This window comes from Lepidothrix coronata, unplaced genomic scaffold (genome assembly GCF_001604755.1).
Source record: "Lepidothrix coronata isolate B3197 unplaced genomic scaffold, Lepidothrix_coronata-1.0 Scaffold107, whole genome shotgun sequence".
NCBI lineage: Eukaryota > Metazoa > Chordata > Aves > Passeriformes > Pipridae > Lepidothrix > Lepidothrix coronata.
Genome location: NW_016690287.1, coordinates 1,875,077 through 1,891,145, shown reverse-complemented (window position 1 = coordinate 1,891,145; position 16,069 = coordinate 1,875,077). Strand labels below are relative to the sequence as shown.

The window sequence follows — 16,069 nt, the reverse complement described above, 5'->3', positions numbered from 1 at the left end:
TTCTAGTTTATCATGTGTAAGGGCCTGAGGAGAGCCTCAGGTGTCCCTCAAAGCTGGAGATGGATGCTGCCACTGAAAGCTGCACTGCAGGGCAACTCCTGATCTTTGCTGCTCCTCACAGCCCAAGTCTCCCCGTGCACTGGGAGATGATGGCAGGCAGAGGTGGTCCATACTGTCAGACACTGTGCCCATGTCATTGAACAGCAAGGAGGATCAGTGGGAGTGCAGTGTGTGTTGGGGGTTTCCCATCAGGAACCCTTACACATGTAAGGGAAATGTGTGCCTGTGTGGCGGCAGTGCTGATAATTGTCTTTAAACTGGGAGATTAAACATTAAGAAAACTGGCAGCTCCACTGTGCACCAATCTGAAGTTGTGGTAGACTTTCCAGACCAGCAGAGAAGTCCTTCTGCAACTAGATACTGGGCAGCACCAGTCAGCATGTGGGTTGGGAGCAGGGGTGCTGTGCACCTACTTTTGAGAAAATAATTTGAACTGGATTTCCCATTTTTCACTTTATTTTCCCTCTTACTGTGGCTAAGAGGGATTCTCTGGCTTGTCTTTAAAGGTTGTGTGATGGGAACACAGCAAAGATGGAAGCAGACTTGGAGAACGAGATGTAAGCCATACTGTAGACTTGTTCAGTAAACATATGATAAAGAAAAGAAACCAAGTTATTTCTTCAAACAAGAGAAGTTACAGATAATATACTTGCAGCCAAAATGTTCACCTGCTTGTCTTTGATGTGTACATGTTGTGACATGTACAGTGTCCTGTCTTTTGTCTGCTGGTGATGACTGTATCATCCAGCAGCTGACTGTCCCCACTGTTTTGGGGGTTGTGTGTAGGAGATGCAGAATTTTCGTGGTAGTTTTATCTTGTCTTAATCCCTTCTATTTACATATCCCATTCAGTGTAGTCTCAAATTCACTACCACGATATATGGTTCCTTCCTAGAGATCTTGACTTGCTCTTGGCCCTCTCCAAGGGCATTTTAGGGTTGCCACATTCATACAGTGTTCCTTTCCCAGAGCTCCCTCATTACACAGTTTGCTTAGGCTCGAATTCCACACACACACCTACCCACTCCAGTTTAAACCTGGGAAAAACACTGTCATTGGAATATTATTTCTTGTATCATTGCAATGTACTTTATGACATTTGACCACTGTTCAAGACGCCCTGTGAAACCATGATTTTACATGAGGGAGATGAGAAGCTTTAGAGATGAAGTGATTTGTCCCAGCTCATAGCACAGCTTGGTGGAAGAAAGGAAGGTAGAAGCTGTGTCTCTTGAGATCCCTTTGCATTTGTGTTAGTGGTATACACTTCAGTGCTATGTCTGAGAATGATTGTTGTGGGTGGTTGTGGGTGAACTTGGTGCAACCATTGCTATTGCTGGTATGAATTTGGAAGTGTTTCACTTGGCTGGTGGGGAAAGTTGTCATTTCATTGCCATGCTGCAGACTTGTGTGAGGAACTAAAGCAATTTCTATTTAAATTTAAGTATTTTATTTTGAAATTAAATTTCTGTTTAAATTTAAATTCTATCTAATATATCTAACATAAGCCTACTGTCTTTCAGTTTAAAACTATTCCTTCTCATTCTGTCACTCCAGGCCCTTGTAAATAGTCTCTCTCCATGTTTTTTGTAGGTTTCTTCAGGTACTAGAAGGTCATAATTAGGTCACCCCAAAGCCTTCTCTATTCCAGGGTGATACATACATCATGTATTATTTGATGAATGTAAAGAGCATGTGGTATGGCCTGAATACCATAAGTATTTTTAAACAATAGAAGTGGATTGTTATCTAGCTGTGTGATACCTAAAATTGCACATATCTACCTCAAAAGGGCCTGTGCTTTCTATTAGACTGAAAAAACAGTTACCATGAAAGAAAGGTATCTTCTGTTGGATTAGATGCAGAGAAACACTGGAACTATTAAACACTTGGACTAATTACTTAATATTTTAACCAAATATCACGAGCTAGAGGGGAATTGGTCTTTTTCTCCTTCTTCAGGAGCATTTGTGACAGAATAAAGCAATGTTGGTGTTGCACATTTGTGCGAGTGTTTCTCAAAGTAATTTCTTATAACACTCTTATAGAGGAAAAAAGATGCATGAAAAGTCACATCAAAGCGTTTTTAAATAGAATAAAAGTTTTATTTAAAATATATGCAGACAATAAAGCTGGCAAGAATGGTTCAGCCTTTATGATTTGGTCTAACAGTGCTCAGTGAAAGAAAAAGTGTATAGCTCTTAAAAATAATCCTTGGGTTTTTCATGCAGTTTAGAGGGCTTAAAATATATCTCCTATAAAGACTCCATGACAAATCTGATATTACTTGTACATAGAGACAGTAAGCCAAAATCAGCTTATATCGGGGTGAAAATGTGGACATTGATTTCAAATTGGGCTTTTCTTGATGGTCTTTATTGGCACATGAGTGAGCTGCTATTCTAGGAGAGGCATGGTTGGCTCTTTTTAATGTTGATCATTTCCCTGGTGTGCAGAAAAGCTATTCCATATAGAGTAGGAGTTTAGTATTTCAAAAGTTGACTTTTCTATTGAGTATGTTTAAATCTTTCATGGTAGGATATGAAAAGGAGCGGTAGGCCAGTGCTATGTCAGCCAGCCATGCTGGTCTATCCAGGTTAGACTGATGGAATCTGATTGAGTAAAGAGCCAAAACTTTCACGGATGAAAAAGTCTGATCAAAATTACTGCACTGCCTGGCAGACAGTAAAAGCTTATGTGCATTCAAAAATCTATTAGACCAATTCATGGAAAGAAAGTCCACACCATCTATGAATTGTGGAAGTGTCATGCATGTGGAAAGTGGGAACTGGGATGCCATATCTAGGAAATATGGTTTCCTCTACTTGACAGACTACTGGGGGATGTGGGACACTGGATCAGATGGGTATGACCTGATATGACCTTTCTTACATTTTTCTGACACATATATAGTTTGCAACAGGTGTTTTAATGTACCAGTGTGAGTGTTTGTAGGGCATGGAGAGCAGGAGACTCACAAAGATTAAATCCACCCGTACAGACGCCTTTTGAATTAATAACTCAGGTTAAAAGAATGATTCACTCCTTGTATTCCCTTATATTTCACTGAGAAACCTGTACAAAATATTCAAGTTAAAGGTGAACAACTGGAAAAACACAGGTACTGACAAAACCCAAGTCATTTCACAAAACAACTGTCATGGACATTAAAGGATAGTGCTATGCTCACTGGTGGTTATGGGCATATTCCTGCCACCATTTACGCTACCATATTTTAACATAATTCATAGCAGTTTTTACGGGTTTGTTTTGTTTCGTTTTGTTATTGGTGCAGGCACAGTCTGAGCTACTTTGTCTTGGAGAGTATTCTGTGATATGATGTACTGAGCGAACGTAATTTTGCATGAAGTTGACTTTATTTTATTTTATTTTGTTTTATTTACTTTTCTTGGGGCACATCCAGTCCTGGTGAGTTATAATGACAAAATTCCAACGGGTCACAAAGCAAATTAGATAACAGGCTCCTGCTGTAGGCATACAGCTCTTTCACATACACTTTCCTAACCCAAGGAAAGGATTCTTGCTTCCCTTGCCTTCTCACCTTTCTCCCTTTGTGAAACAGCAGTACATTGTCTAAGCCACCAGGTTGGAGTGGTCACTTTTAATTTGCTTTAAGGCTTAGCTTTCAAAGCCCTGTGAGGTGTCACAGGTAGTGGCATGCTCTTGCCATAAAGTACAGAGAGATTTTGTTGAGATCAGATGGGAAGGGCAATAATAGCAAATAAAAATCTAAATTAAGGAAGAGAGAGTAAATAAATTTTTAATCATACAAAATTTAATACTTATGTTATGGAAAAGAATATTAAAAGTCATTTTATAGAGAGTGAATTTATATTGGAGCTGATTTTAAAGTTGTGCAGCTTTGAGTGATATGATAATCATGTATTTTTCTCCCCCCTCTGCTGTACTCGGGGATTGAAATTTATATACTCAATAACTAGAAAAGAATCATAAAGGATCAGGCTGGAGGAATCTGTCTCACTCCATTTTTTCCTGTCACTCCCATAGCGATTTTAATATTTTTCTTATATCTCTGCTTATTTTCAGTGCCAAACATTGTTTTCAAATACAGTTGGCTTGAAAATGAGTACTTGAAGCTGCAAGATTGTCGGTAAACTACCATGATTTTCAGGTACTACAATGAAATCTTTAACTATAAAAAATATAAAAAAAAATAGGATGTCAGAGTCTCCTGCCGGCTGTAAATGCAACTAAATAGTCTTATTGTGTGCTTTAATATTTTTAACTATTTTAAACATTTGACTCTTTTTTTTTGTCTTGATGCTAAGGGAAAATGGATTTGCAAAAGCTAACATAACAGCACATTTATTTCTTTCACCCTTTTCAGATAGTCTATTGAATAGACTGCCAGACTGAGAGTCAGAAAATAAGTTTTATATTATCAATTCATTGAGAAAGTCTATTTGCTTTCCTATGCCTCAGTTTCCCAGCTATAAAATGAAGATAATGTAATTTATCATCCTGTGCAACGTGTTTTGCGGTCTAGAGCTGCAAGATAGAGTGAAGTATTATGATGAAATATTTTTGGCAAAACACTGATGAGTTTTAATGATTTAATTTCTTGCTTGTTAATTTTTTCATATGTGACTTTTGATATACAAGTTGCTCTCCAATCTTTTCTGTGAGCTGTGGCTGGAGATGGCTGATGTATTGATCTCCAGACAGAAAATGAGGTGTTTTTTATGTAAAAGCATTTAAGTCAAATGGCTACACAGTTTCATCTGAAAGTGTCAGTGAGCCATTTTCAGGCACCCTCAGCAAAGGCAGGAAAGTAAACAGAGAATAGATAGTATTTTCAGAATTAGTTTGGAATAGGTGGAGACATGTTCCTCCCAATTTAAAAATGGGATAACTGGGGAAATTGAAATATATAATTTCCCTTTCCAGTAAAAAAAGTCTTCTATATTTTTTACAAAAATCTTATTTTTATGGGCACCTCCCCGCTCCTTTCATAGTCTCCTGCTTGACGTGTTATGATGGCACATGTTCAGTGTGGGCATTTCCTTGAATGTGAGAGGTTTTTTCACCTTTGACATGGTGATGGACATCTCTAAAGGGTCTGGAAGATTACGAGAGCAAAGGCCAAAAATAAGAAAGCTCCATCTATTGCTCACGCACTAACCACATGTACAGTCTCCAGGAATTTTACTCCAATTTGGTTTCAGATAGCTCATAGTAGTTCACAAAACACTATTTACCTGTGTCTTTATCTGTCTCTCATCTTTGTTTTCTGACCTACACATTTAGATGAAAACAGGGGTGAAGGTGAATCTACACCTACATAAAGGTGAAGCTGGTATAGGTAGCCCATGGGTTACTGTTGGTTTGTGAAATGATATGGATGATGTTTGATAGCAGAGTTTTCAACAAGTGATTCATTGCCAGTAGATGCTTTTGCTGGTTTTAATTTTCTGAATGACTGTCCTCTCTGGACAGCCTCCCGAGTCAAGGAACCCTGGAGGATCCACTGAAGTGTGAGCACCAAGTTTGCATTCCTACTCTGAACTAGTTTCTGGGTACTGGCTCTAGAGATTTCCTGTGCACCCAGATTTATGTGATGTGATCTTCAGTATTGGTAATAATGATCTCTCTATCCAACATGTACAATTCTAATACAATTTATGTGTATTTTAAGTATAAATATGTATGACAGAAAATGCATAAGATAAGAGCAGGTTTATAGTCAAAAGGCATTTTAAGGGAAGCTAGAGCGGAGATGTGGAGGTAAAAAATTCAGTCAGAATATTCTGTGTATGTCTAAATTCACAGAGGCTTTGAGAACAGGTATCTTATCTTGAAGGACCCACAGATTTCAGAAAAAGGTGTGGGTGCTTAATGGACACCTCGAATAGCTCTTTGTGGAGAAATGTATGAAATCTGCATTGGAGACATTTGTCAAGGGTTACCTTTTGGTATCTTTAAGTGGTTGAGCAAATAAAAGCATAGGGACTGTGGGGTAGATTAAAGCCACCTTTGTGTTATCCTGCACAAGATGATGATATTTGGAAGGATTGGATGCCTTTCCTCTCCACCTCTGGGCTCTGAGATGTTCCTGCTGCTCTTAGATCTTTGGTATCTGCACCTTTTACATTAAAAGTGGGTGAAGCTCCACTTAGGTGGAAGTCTTCCATAATAACTTGTTGGCCACTCAGTTCTACCAGGTGGGCTAAGACAGAGAGCAGAGAGGAAAACAATTGAGGCTATTCATGAGGCTTTCTATGTAAACTATTTAAATTTCTTCACCAGTTGGAGAGAGCAGTGTCTAAGCTGAATGAGTGAATGAACTAACTGAGTTTAAGGGGAAAGCATAATGCCTTCCACACTTTTAATAGAAGCAACAGGTTTTGTACTTTGAAGACTTGCTTAGATCAGTGTCCAAGGACAAGAGGCTTTAATCTTGTTAGATGAGGATTTGTCTGGTCTGTCTGTTGTTAAACAAAACTTGAATATTTGGAGTTGAAATGCTGAAGAAAGCTGCAATTCACAAATCCACTAAAGAGACTGAGAAATAATTTCTGAAAGATGGTTCTGTGCTAGGTCAGTGGTTTCCACCTTTTGATGTCAAATCTCACTCCCATTGCATCCTTCTCACCTTTTGACTTCTCCCTGAACATATGCTGTTGCATTGCCTCTTGGTCATCTAACCACTACCCAAGTGCCTCCAGGAATCATTGCCTGCTCTCTGGAGTTGCTGTGAACTCATTCTCTCCCTTTTTCCTAACCCTAGTCTTAGGGTTACTTTCTCCTTGCCCCTTCAATGCTTTATGTTTTTGTTTTTTTTTTTTTTTTTTTTTTTTTTTTTTTTCTGAGAAAGTCATACAAGCAGAGATCAGGCACAAATCATTGGCTAGTACTTTAAGCCTGGGTTGTGCCAAGACCTCACTTGTTAGGAACTTGTATTCCAAAATGCAATTTAGATAGTGTGTTTGAATGCATGAAACAACAGAAAAGTTGAAAACTTTTGATACAAGGAGTAAGAAAAGATTTATTATGTTACAGGCTTTTTTAAAAGCTGTAGGGTTCATACTACAATTTATTGTGCTTTTCAGTAGGCACTGTTTTCCTACATGCATTCAGTTTTGTTCTACTGAGACACAATTTGTCTTCTCTATGAGCTGACTGCATGCTATTAATACCTACTCACCGGGATTTTCATAGGCTAACACTAAGATTTTTTTTTGTAACATTTTCTCCTCACTCCTCAAGCTCTGGCCTCTTCCTTGGAAAAGGATGATGCTGAGGTATGAAAAGATCAAGTGTATACCAGTTAAGTTATTTGTCTTCATATCTCCTAACTGTTACACAATCAGATATTGTGTTTTTAGGAGAGAGCTGTTTAATTACTGTTACTGCTATCCTCATTTCAGGAATGATTAGGAGGTTACGAGCGAGTAAATGAGTAGTAGAAGTAGTAGGATGTAAGTATGTAGTAGTAGAGGATGCAATCAATAGGCCAAAGGGCTCATACAAAAATATAAAAAAGCAGGAAGTGTATTTTACTATTGCCTTGCAGTTTCCCTTTTTGCTGAGTTACCACAAGCAGGGAGAAGCCTGGGAGTGGTAACAGTGCTGTGAGTTGTGTAAACAAGAAAACATTTTTTTCCACTCCAACTGAGAAAGAAGTGGTTCTCACACAGCTGCCTATGCAGCAGATTGCAATATTTCACTGGGCATGAAGTATCCACCCTCCACAGTGAACTTCCTCTCAAGGTTACTCCTTGAATCAAGGACTCCTCTTGTCTTGTCCTCAACAGAGACATAGTCATCACAGGATTCTATATCATAAGTATAGGATTAGGGAAAAAAGGGTACTTGTTTTGCATCGGGCAGAATGGACAAGTCCACAGTAACAAGATTTATGCTTTCTGTCCTTAAATACTGTTGAAAACAAGTCTTCAAAGACCTCTTTTTTCTCCCTCAAGAGCATTGACTACTCCCAATCAACTCCCTATCTGTTGGGAGTTTACTGTAGGGCTTCTGGTAAGAGTGAACCTTGATAGAGCTTTTGGATGAGCAGAAGTGACTAAAGCCTGTGTTTGTGCTGTGGTATCTTCTGCCTTGGACATGTCAAGATAGGATTTGCAAACTTCAGAGGCCAGAGAAAGTGCAAAAGCGAAGCAAATCAGGACATGGTACCTCAGCACCCGCACCGGGTGGCGGGGCTGGCTGCAGTAGCATTCCAGAATGACTCTGTGGGAAGCTCTCTGGTAATCTGCAGCTTAGTATGAGAGATTTGCCCATTTCTTCGTCCCACTTAACTGAGATGAAGGAAAACTAACCCAGCTGAATTCCCAAAAATTGCTCAGTGACCGCTTCAGTTAACTAACCCAGCGGGAAACCCTGTGGCACAAGGGCAAGAGAGAAGGAAGCCAGAAACAGCTGCAAGGTTAGCAGCAGGATTGATACAAGGAGACTGAGGAATGCTGTGTCCAGTACGAAACAGGAGAAATATCTACAGAACCAGAAATGTGCTGGAAGCACCTTTTGTGAAATCGTCCATGGGTTATTTGATCGGGTACACTTAAGTTTTTTACCTCAGCAGGCACTTGACCTGAACCCAGATAATTTTTTCAAGGAACATGACTCCTCTGGTGAATTCTCAGTACCTGGGATCTTTCCTCTGCAATTCTTCTGCCCAGGTACTGACACAGCATTATTCTTTATCAAATCAGAGCTAACACTTCCACAGTGAAAGAAATATAATTGCAAACTAGCTGAAAATTAATGTCATAGTCTTACAATCCATGTCACAATCCTGATGACATTTGTAGTACAATATTATAATGATGTGGAGGAGGGAATAATTTTAATGGCTGACCTTGGCATTCAAATAACATCTAATAGCTGCAGCTTTGCCCAGAAGATATGTGTCAATGTTCAATTTCCAGATGTGGATTTAGAACGCCTGAATTTAGTGCCTGCACGGAAAGTTTGGGTTTGTTCATCTGACGGGGAAAATACAATTTATAACTTTAAGGTAAGAATTTCTGTTCCAACTGCATTTTGCAATAAAACTGAGAGCTCCCAGCTTGAAAGTGAGAAGCTTCCACTCTCTCTAATGTTAAAATGAGAAAGGAGAAGGATTATGAACCCATACTGTTGAATTCAATAAACAGAACAAGGGAAGTCTGTCCTTGCAGAAAATAGAATTGTAAATCAATGGGAGAGTGATTAAGTGCAGAAGAAACAGAGCACTCTGTAGGGTTTGCTCTAACCATGGCAGTTTAGTAGCACACTCTCCCATCGCAAACACCACTGCGGTTTAGTTAAACAATTTCTGGCACAATGCCATCGATAAAAAATGGCAAGTCGTGCTCAAAACACCCCCAGAGCAGCCAAATTTCATTTTGCAACTGGAAAAGTCGAGGCACGGTAAAGGAGGAATTATTCTCAAGGATTTTCTGTGTCACCTAGGTCAAACAGGTCTTGTTTTTAACTTAGCACATCATGCTGCTTTCTAAAGAGACCAACGGGCTGCCTTAGTGCAGTGAATCCCTTCAAGGGCTTCATGAAGTGTAGTCAAAGACTTTGGACGAAAACTGGGCGATCATAAAGGCAACTCTGCCTTTATACTAGTCTGATGAAGCAAGACCTAGCAAACATACATCAAGCTGAGATATCTGTCCATGCCAAGAAAAAAATATTGCTCGTTCTGAGCTGATTTGGTACTTCCATAACATTTAGATGTGTAGTTTCAGTACAGAACTGTCTGGGAAAGGTTGATGAAGTGTTCTCTATATCTGATGCGTGCTAAAGCCATGCTTAGCTATTAATTTACTCCTGTTTCCAGTGGAATGCCTTGTGGGCAGGAGTAGACTGGAAGTAAACTCGTCAGAAAATATCAACATGTTCTCTGCAGTAAAAGAGGTGGCTCTACCAAGTGTCTGTCTCAGCTGAGGTCTAAACAGCTGGTATGTTTTTGCTTTGGTTTCCATTCTGGGTGCATATCCTATTCTGAAAGGTCATCATTAGAGAGAAAAATCAGCTCAGGATGTGTAATTTGTGAATACACCTGAGAAGTGAAGAATGCCTCAACAATGGAGAGAGAAAATGAAGGGTAGGGCATTTATCATATGAAAGAAAATATTATTCCTTACCCAGACATGATGTCATATTCTCTTATGATACAGGAAAGAGCTGGGAAATGCAAAATATCTGTAGCTATGAGGGCTTGAGAATTCCCTAAGGATGACTGCGAATAGATTTGTGTGATTAGTCATGCTCCATGTTTGCTTCAGTTACGGTTTTAGTCCAGGATTGAGGTCAATAAATGAAAGGCAAGGAATGGAGTGAGTGGAGAACACAAAGAGCTGTCAAAGAAGAGACAGCTCACAGAGAGTGGGGAGCAGACGAAACGACCCTCAGGATGGTGGTAGGAAAAGAGCTCAAACACATACCTCCAGCTCTGCCACCTACCCTTTTGTGATATCTCCTAAATGATTTTTGGGATTTTTTTCTGCCTGGTGGAGTGACATCTATCTAATGTCAACCAGGAAATTGAGGATACACCTTTCATCACGGGGTCCTTCTCAAAGTAAGCTACCCTTCCCACCATTGAAAAAGCTACCCTTTCCCCTTTGGAAAAGAACATATTAAGAATGCAAGGAACCATAAATATAAAAGCAAAATATTGACAAGGAGTACGGAAACATTTCAGATAATTTTCTTACTCTTTTTCACTGGGAAGCATTGCTTATTCCTCAATAAATCTCCATTATTATTTTTTTAAGCTTCATTGCTAACCAATGACAAAAAATTTACCTTATATCTCCCACCATTACACATTCCATTGACACAGGGACCAAGTGGCATTATCTGGAAAGGAGAGCTCACCGTCCAGGTGATTCCAGCCAATCGGAGATGATGATATTGTATTACCAGTTTCATAATATAAATGAAAAAGATGGCCTTCATTTTGATGAAAGCTGTAAAGTAGCTATTGTGCTTGTTTTGTATTGCAAGGCCCAAATGTATTATTTATGCAATTTCCCTTTTGAAAAGGAAAAACTGAAAGAGACTATTTCATTTTACAGCATTCAGTCAGGGCTATTGTCTCATGAATGTGAACATTCCTGCATTTTATCAGCTCCCAATGTAGAAGGCAACTCACAGATCACACATAGAAAGGATTTTTGAAAGTTTGAAAACTGCTTTTTAAAAAAGCTAGACCCTAATGACTCGAGATATTATTTGTGCATGTGTGTAGGCTGAATCAACACTTGGCCTATCAGAATGTACACAGAGTAGCGTCTTTTTCAAGGTCTTAAACAGCTTTGATTGAATCTTCGTGTACATTAAATTGATAATGCAAGCAGCCTGTAATACACAATATCCATAACAATAGAATACATCTTCATTTGTAAATACACACTTTTATGCCAAGTCAGCATCTATCCAAGGATCTCTGGGCCACTTATCAACATGACAGCAGCCTCATCTTATTGCTCTACTGCAATAAATATTGCAACTATTTTGAAGATGGAGAAACTGAGGCATATAAACGTGAAGAGACTTGCTTGGGCTTGTAAGGCAAGTGCTGATAGTGTGGAATAGGTTCTTGCCATCAGCCCACTAAGCAGCCTGTGACACATGGAGTCTCTCCCTTGGACCTGGTGATACTTATGTCTATGGAGAAAACACTTATTGTAGAGACATGTTGAGATTTTTGCCCGTCCTTGACACCAGTAGAAATTAGATGTTTGCCCTTGAATATCCATACAAAGAGGTTGGTTACTTGTTGGTAGAGAGACACATTAAAGCTTAAATTGATATTCAACCTCTTCTCCTATGCACCTAATTAAAGGCTCACATCTTAAATACATCATTTTCTCGCCCATGGTTTTTCTTTTTCTTCCCCCCCCCCAAAAACCCCCTACTCTACTCTTGGTGCAATGCTTCTGAAACTTGCCAGAAAAAAAGTACCTGGATGTTGTCATCCAACTTTTCCTGGACTCAGTATATTCCTCAATGCTCTTTCCTGTTTTCTGGGACAGTACACAACTGCATATGTATGTATATATGTAAATGCATACTATATATATCTTTAAATGTTAGTTTACCTGTTGCCCTACCTTGAAATAAAAAAATAAGTTAGTGGAACCACTCATCCCCAATGAGGTTAGACAATGAATTTCTGATAGGCATTCACTGTGGATGACATTCCTGTAATAAATAGAAGTTATTACATTGTAACCACAAAACAGAAATTAGATTTACATTTTCCATTTTAATACACCAGTGGATATTGGTTTTGGGATGACCAAATTGTGGTCTTCCAGTACCTGAAGGAGCCTACAAGAAACATGGGGAGAGACTTTTTACAAGGGTATGTAGTGACAGAATAAGGTGGAATGGCTTGAAACTGAAAGAGAATAGATTTAGGTTAGATATTAGGAAGAAATTCATTACTGGGAGGGTGGTGAGGCACTGGAGCAGGTTGCCCAGAGAAGCTGTGGATGCCCCATCCCTGGAAGTGTTCAAGGCCAGGTTGGATGGGGCTTTGAGCAACCTCGTCTAGTGGAAGGTGCCTGTGCCACCAGCAGCAGGGCTGGAATGAGATGATTTTTAAGGTCCCTTCTAACCCAAACCATTCTATGACTCTCCAATTCTAATGATATTCCTGAGCACCAGTGTAAGAAATAAATTATTTCTGTGGATGTTCCTATGCAAAGTCCATGACCATAACCAAACTCAAATACATGGTAAAATTTATTTCAGCTGGATGTAGAGGTACTGAATCTGCTGTTCAGAACAAAAGTCCTTTTATCCATTCCTGTTAAGAGACATCAACAGTAGCAGCACAACAATCTTCCCTACATTTGCAAGTGTCACCATCCATTGTTTTCCTCTCTACAGTCCCAGCCATATCCGGTTTCCCAGGAGGATAAGTTGATATGCTGTATTTAGAAATACTTAAGGGGCTGTACCCAGGGATAGCATATGCTATAAAAAAATCAAATAAAACAGGGTTACACTGAAATATGGGGTTAATTCTGTGCAGATCTGGTACAGACATGAAAATGAATACTTGTCATGTAATCAAATGGAAAAAATAATGTAGAAGAAAAATTCTGGCTCACTGATTGTAGTTGTGCTAATGTTAGATTATAGTTATCTGTCAGCTGTAAGTACTGGCACTTAATACTCTGGATACTTACTTTTCTTAACTGTCTCAATTTGTATTTAAAACTTGCTTTTGGTGACATTCTTGCCATGGGAATTCACTTGCTCATATATCCTCAAAGTGAACACACAGTGAGTGATAATGCAGTGATTCTGATCTTTTTAGAAGTTCAGATAAATGCCTACCTGTTTTTTTCTTATGATTCACCTTAATTCATCTATTAGTAATGGCATAAAGAAATCTATTGTTTCCATTCAAGTCCCTCTAGCAATGATGAGAAATAAAGGACATAAGAACTGGTTCATGGGTTGAGCACAGAGGGTGATAGTGAATGGGGTGACATCAGACTGGTGACCTGTCACTGGTGGGGTTCCACAGGGCTCCATCTTGGGCCCTGTGCTCTTCGACATCTTCACAAATGACTTGGACACCGGACTGGAAGGGATACTGAGCAAGTTTGCAGACGACACAAAACTTGAAGGAGCTGTTGACTCCCTCAAAGGCAGGGAGGCCCTGTAGAGAGACCTCAACTAATTAGAGAACTGGGCAATCACCAACTCTATGAAGTTCAGTGAGGGGAAGTGATGGATTCTGCTTGTACAGACCGGGGAGTGAGATGCTGGAAAGCAGTGCCATGGAAAGGGACCTGGTTGTTGGCAAGTTGAAGATGAGTCAGCAGTGCCAACCATGTCCTGGGGGGCATCAGGCACAGCATTGCCAGCCAGTCAAGGGAGGTGATTGTTCTGCTCTCCTCTGCACTGGGGTGACCCTGGAATATCGAGGCGGGTTTGGTCACCGCAATATAAGAAAGATATTAAGCTATTGGAGAGTGTCCAAAGGAGGGCAATGAAGATGGTGATGAGCCTTGAGGGGAAGCCTTGTGAGGAGCAGATGAGGGCACTTGGTGTGTTCAGCTGGAGGAGACTGAGGGGAGACTTCATTGCAGTTACAAATTCCTTGTGAGGGGAAGACAAGGGGTAGACACTGATCTCTTCTCTGTGGTGACCAGTGACAGAACACTAGGGAATGGCCTGAAGTTGTGTCAGGGGAGGTTTAGGTTGGATATTAGAAATAGGATCTTCCCCAAGAGGGTGGTTAGATGCTGGAACAGGCTCCCCAGGGAAGTGGTCACAGTACCAAGCCTGACAGAGTTCAAGAAACATTTGGATGATACTCTCAGGCACACGGTGTGACTCTTGGGGATGGTCCTGTGCAGGGCCAGGAGTTGGACTTGATGATCTCTGTGCATTCCTTCCAACTTGGCAAATTCTGTGATTCTGTGATCTGGATGGAACAGTCTTTCTGAAAATTTAAGACTGTCTTAATCATTTTAGTTGTATTTAAATCCCTTAAATTGTAGAAATCAAGTATTTTGCTTTTGTCACAGGTATTTCTAGCCATTTCAAGGTTAGTGTGCCACTGAAATGATCACAAGTCTCTTACTTTGGGTGGTGGATAAAAAGATATACTGTAAAATAAAACTGTTGGCATACAGTGTAAATTACAGTGGACTAGCAATTTAGCAACAGATTTGGGCAACAGGTACTGCTCTCTTGCCAACATTGCTGTCATTGTCTGAAGCAAATGGCTTCAATTTTATACACAGTTTTTCAGTCTGTAAAACAGAGATCATATATTTATTCATCAAAACAAAAGAAAGAAATGCAGCAACACAACTTTTTCTGTGACTGTTCAGTGGTATAGGATTGGAAGAAAATATTGATTTTTTTGGAAAATAAGTCTCTATTATGCATTTGAATATGAAATCTAGAACTGCCTGACACATGAGGATAGGTTTTTTCTCATAAAGTGTCTTTTCCTTCATACAGAAAAATGTAGAAAGGAAAATGAAATTTTTCTTAATCAAACTTTCAAATGTTAATGTTTTAGTTTAGGAAATAGATTAATTTAATACCAGGTAGTGATCAGGAAAAGTTCTGATGCTGTCCCATTTGGGTGCTGTGCCATTTACCAATATGGAAAACTGTCCCCTTTTCCTTCTAATTTTTTTTTCTTTTTCATATATTTCTTCTGAGCACTTGAAATTTTCAATTTTGCCTTTTTACCTCCTCACCTCTCTATCTCCACACCTCTAATAAATACATAATAGAATAAGAGAGCAAAACAGGACTGTCTTTTGTCGTCTGAAGAGGCTATAGCTGAAAAGGTGATCAGGTGTCACACAGCCTGACAGAGGTGGCTCAGCTCTGTGTGGGTGGAAAGCTCTCTGTGGATGGAAAGCTCTGTAGAGCCAGTGTTGAGTTGGGTGACATTTGGCCATATGAACCCAAACATTCAGAATAGGAATGGTAAAAGAACTCTCAATATCTAGATTATAAAAACTCTTTAAAATAGACAAAGAACAAGATGGATTTTGAAGCTCTGGTTTAAGCTATATTGTTCATCATAGTATGACAATCCCAAATATGTGTTGAAGAAGTGTAGAATCCAGTCTTTCTGTCTTTGATAAGAAAGAAACTCCTTCCACTGGAACAAAATCCTGACAAGGAACTGCTTAATAGTTTCTAGATGGAATGACAGAGACATGTCTTCTTGGGAAGTTAATATGTATTACTTAAGACCTGGCAACAGCTTAGCTACAGACATACTGTTGTTTCTCTGTAAGGGTAACTCTCACATCCCGGTGAGAAAGTTTACTTCCTTCACACCTTGTCTTGTGTGCTATTAAACCATCACAGCAGCTGCTGAATTATTTATCTTTTTCCAGCGGACGAAACTGGTATTCCACCCGACACCTTCCTTGCCCAAGAGGAAAAAGCAGTTTGAAGGAGAGAATGCATTACAAAATCTGCAGTACAAAAGTTTACATCATTAAGCATTTGG

General features: G+C 39.5%; 1 protein-coding gene across 1 annotated transcript in view; it reads right to left on the bottom strand.

Moving 5' to 3' along the window:
* The window catches only part of LMO3 (LIM domain only 3), a 143,351-nt gene that overhangs the window by 79,014 nt on the left and 48,268 nt on the right, over window positions 1–16,069 (bottom strand). The window lies entirely within an intron of this gene.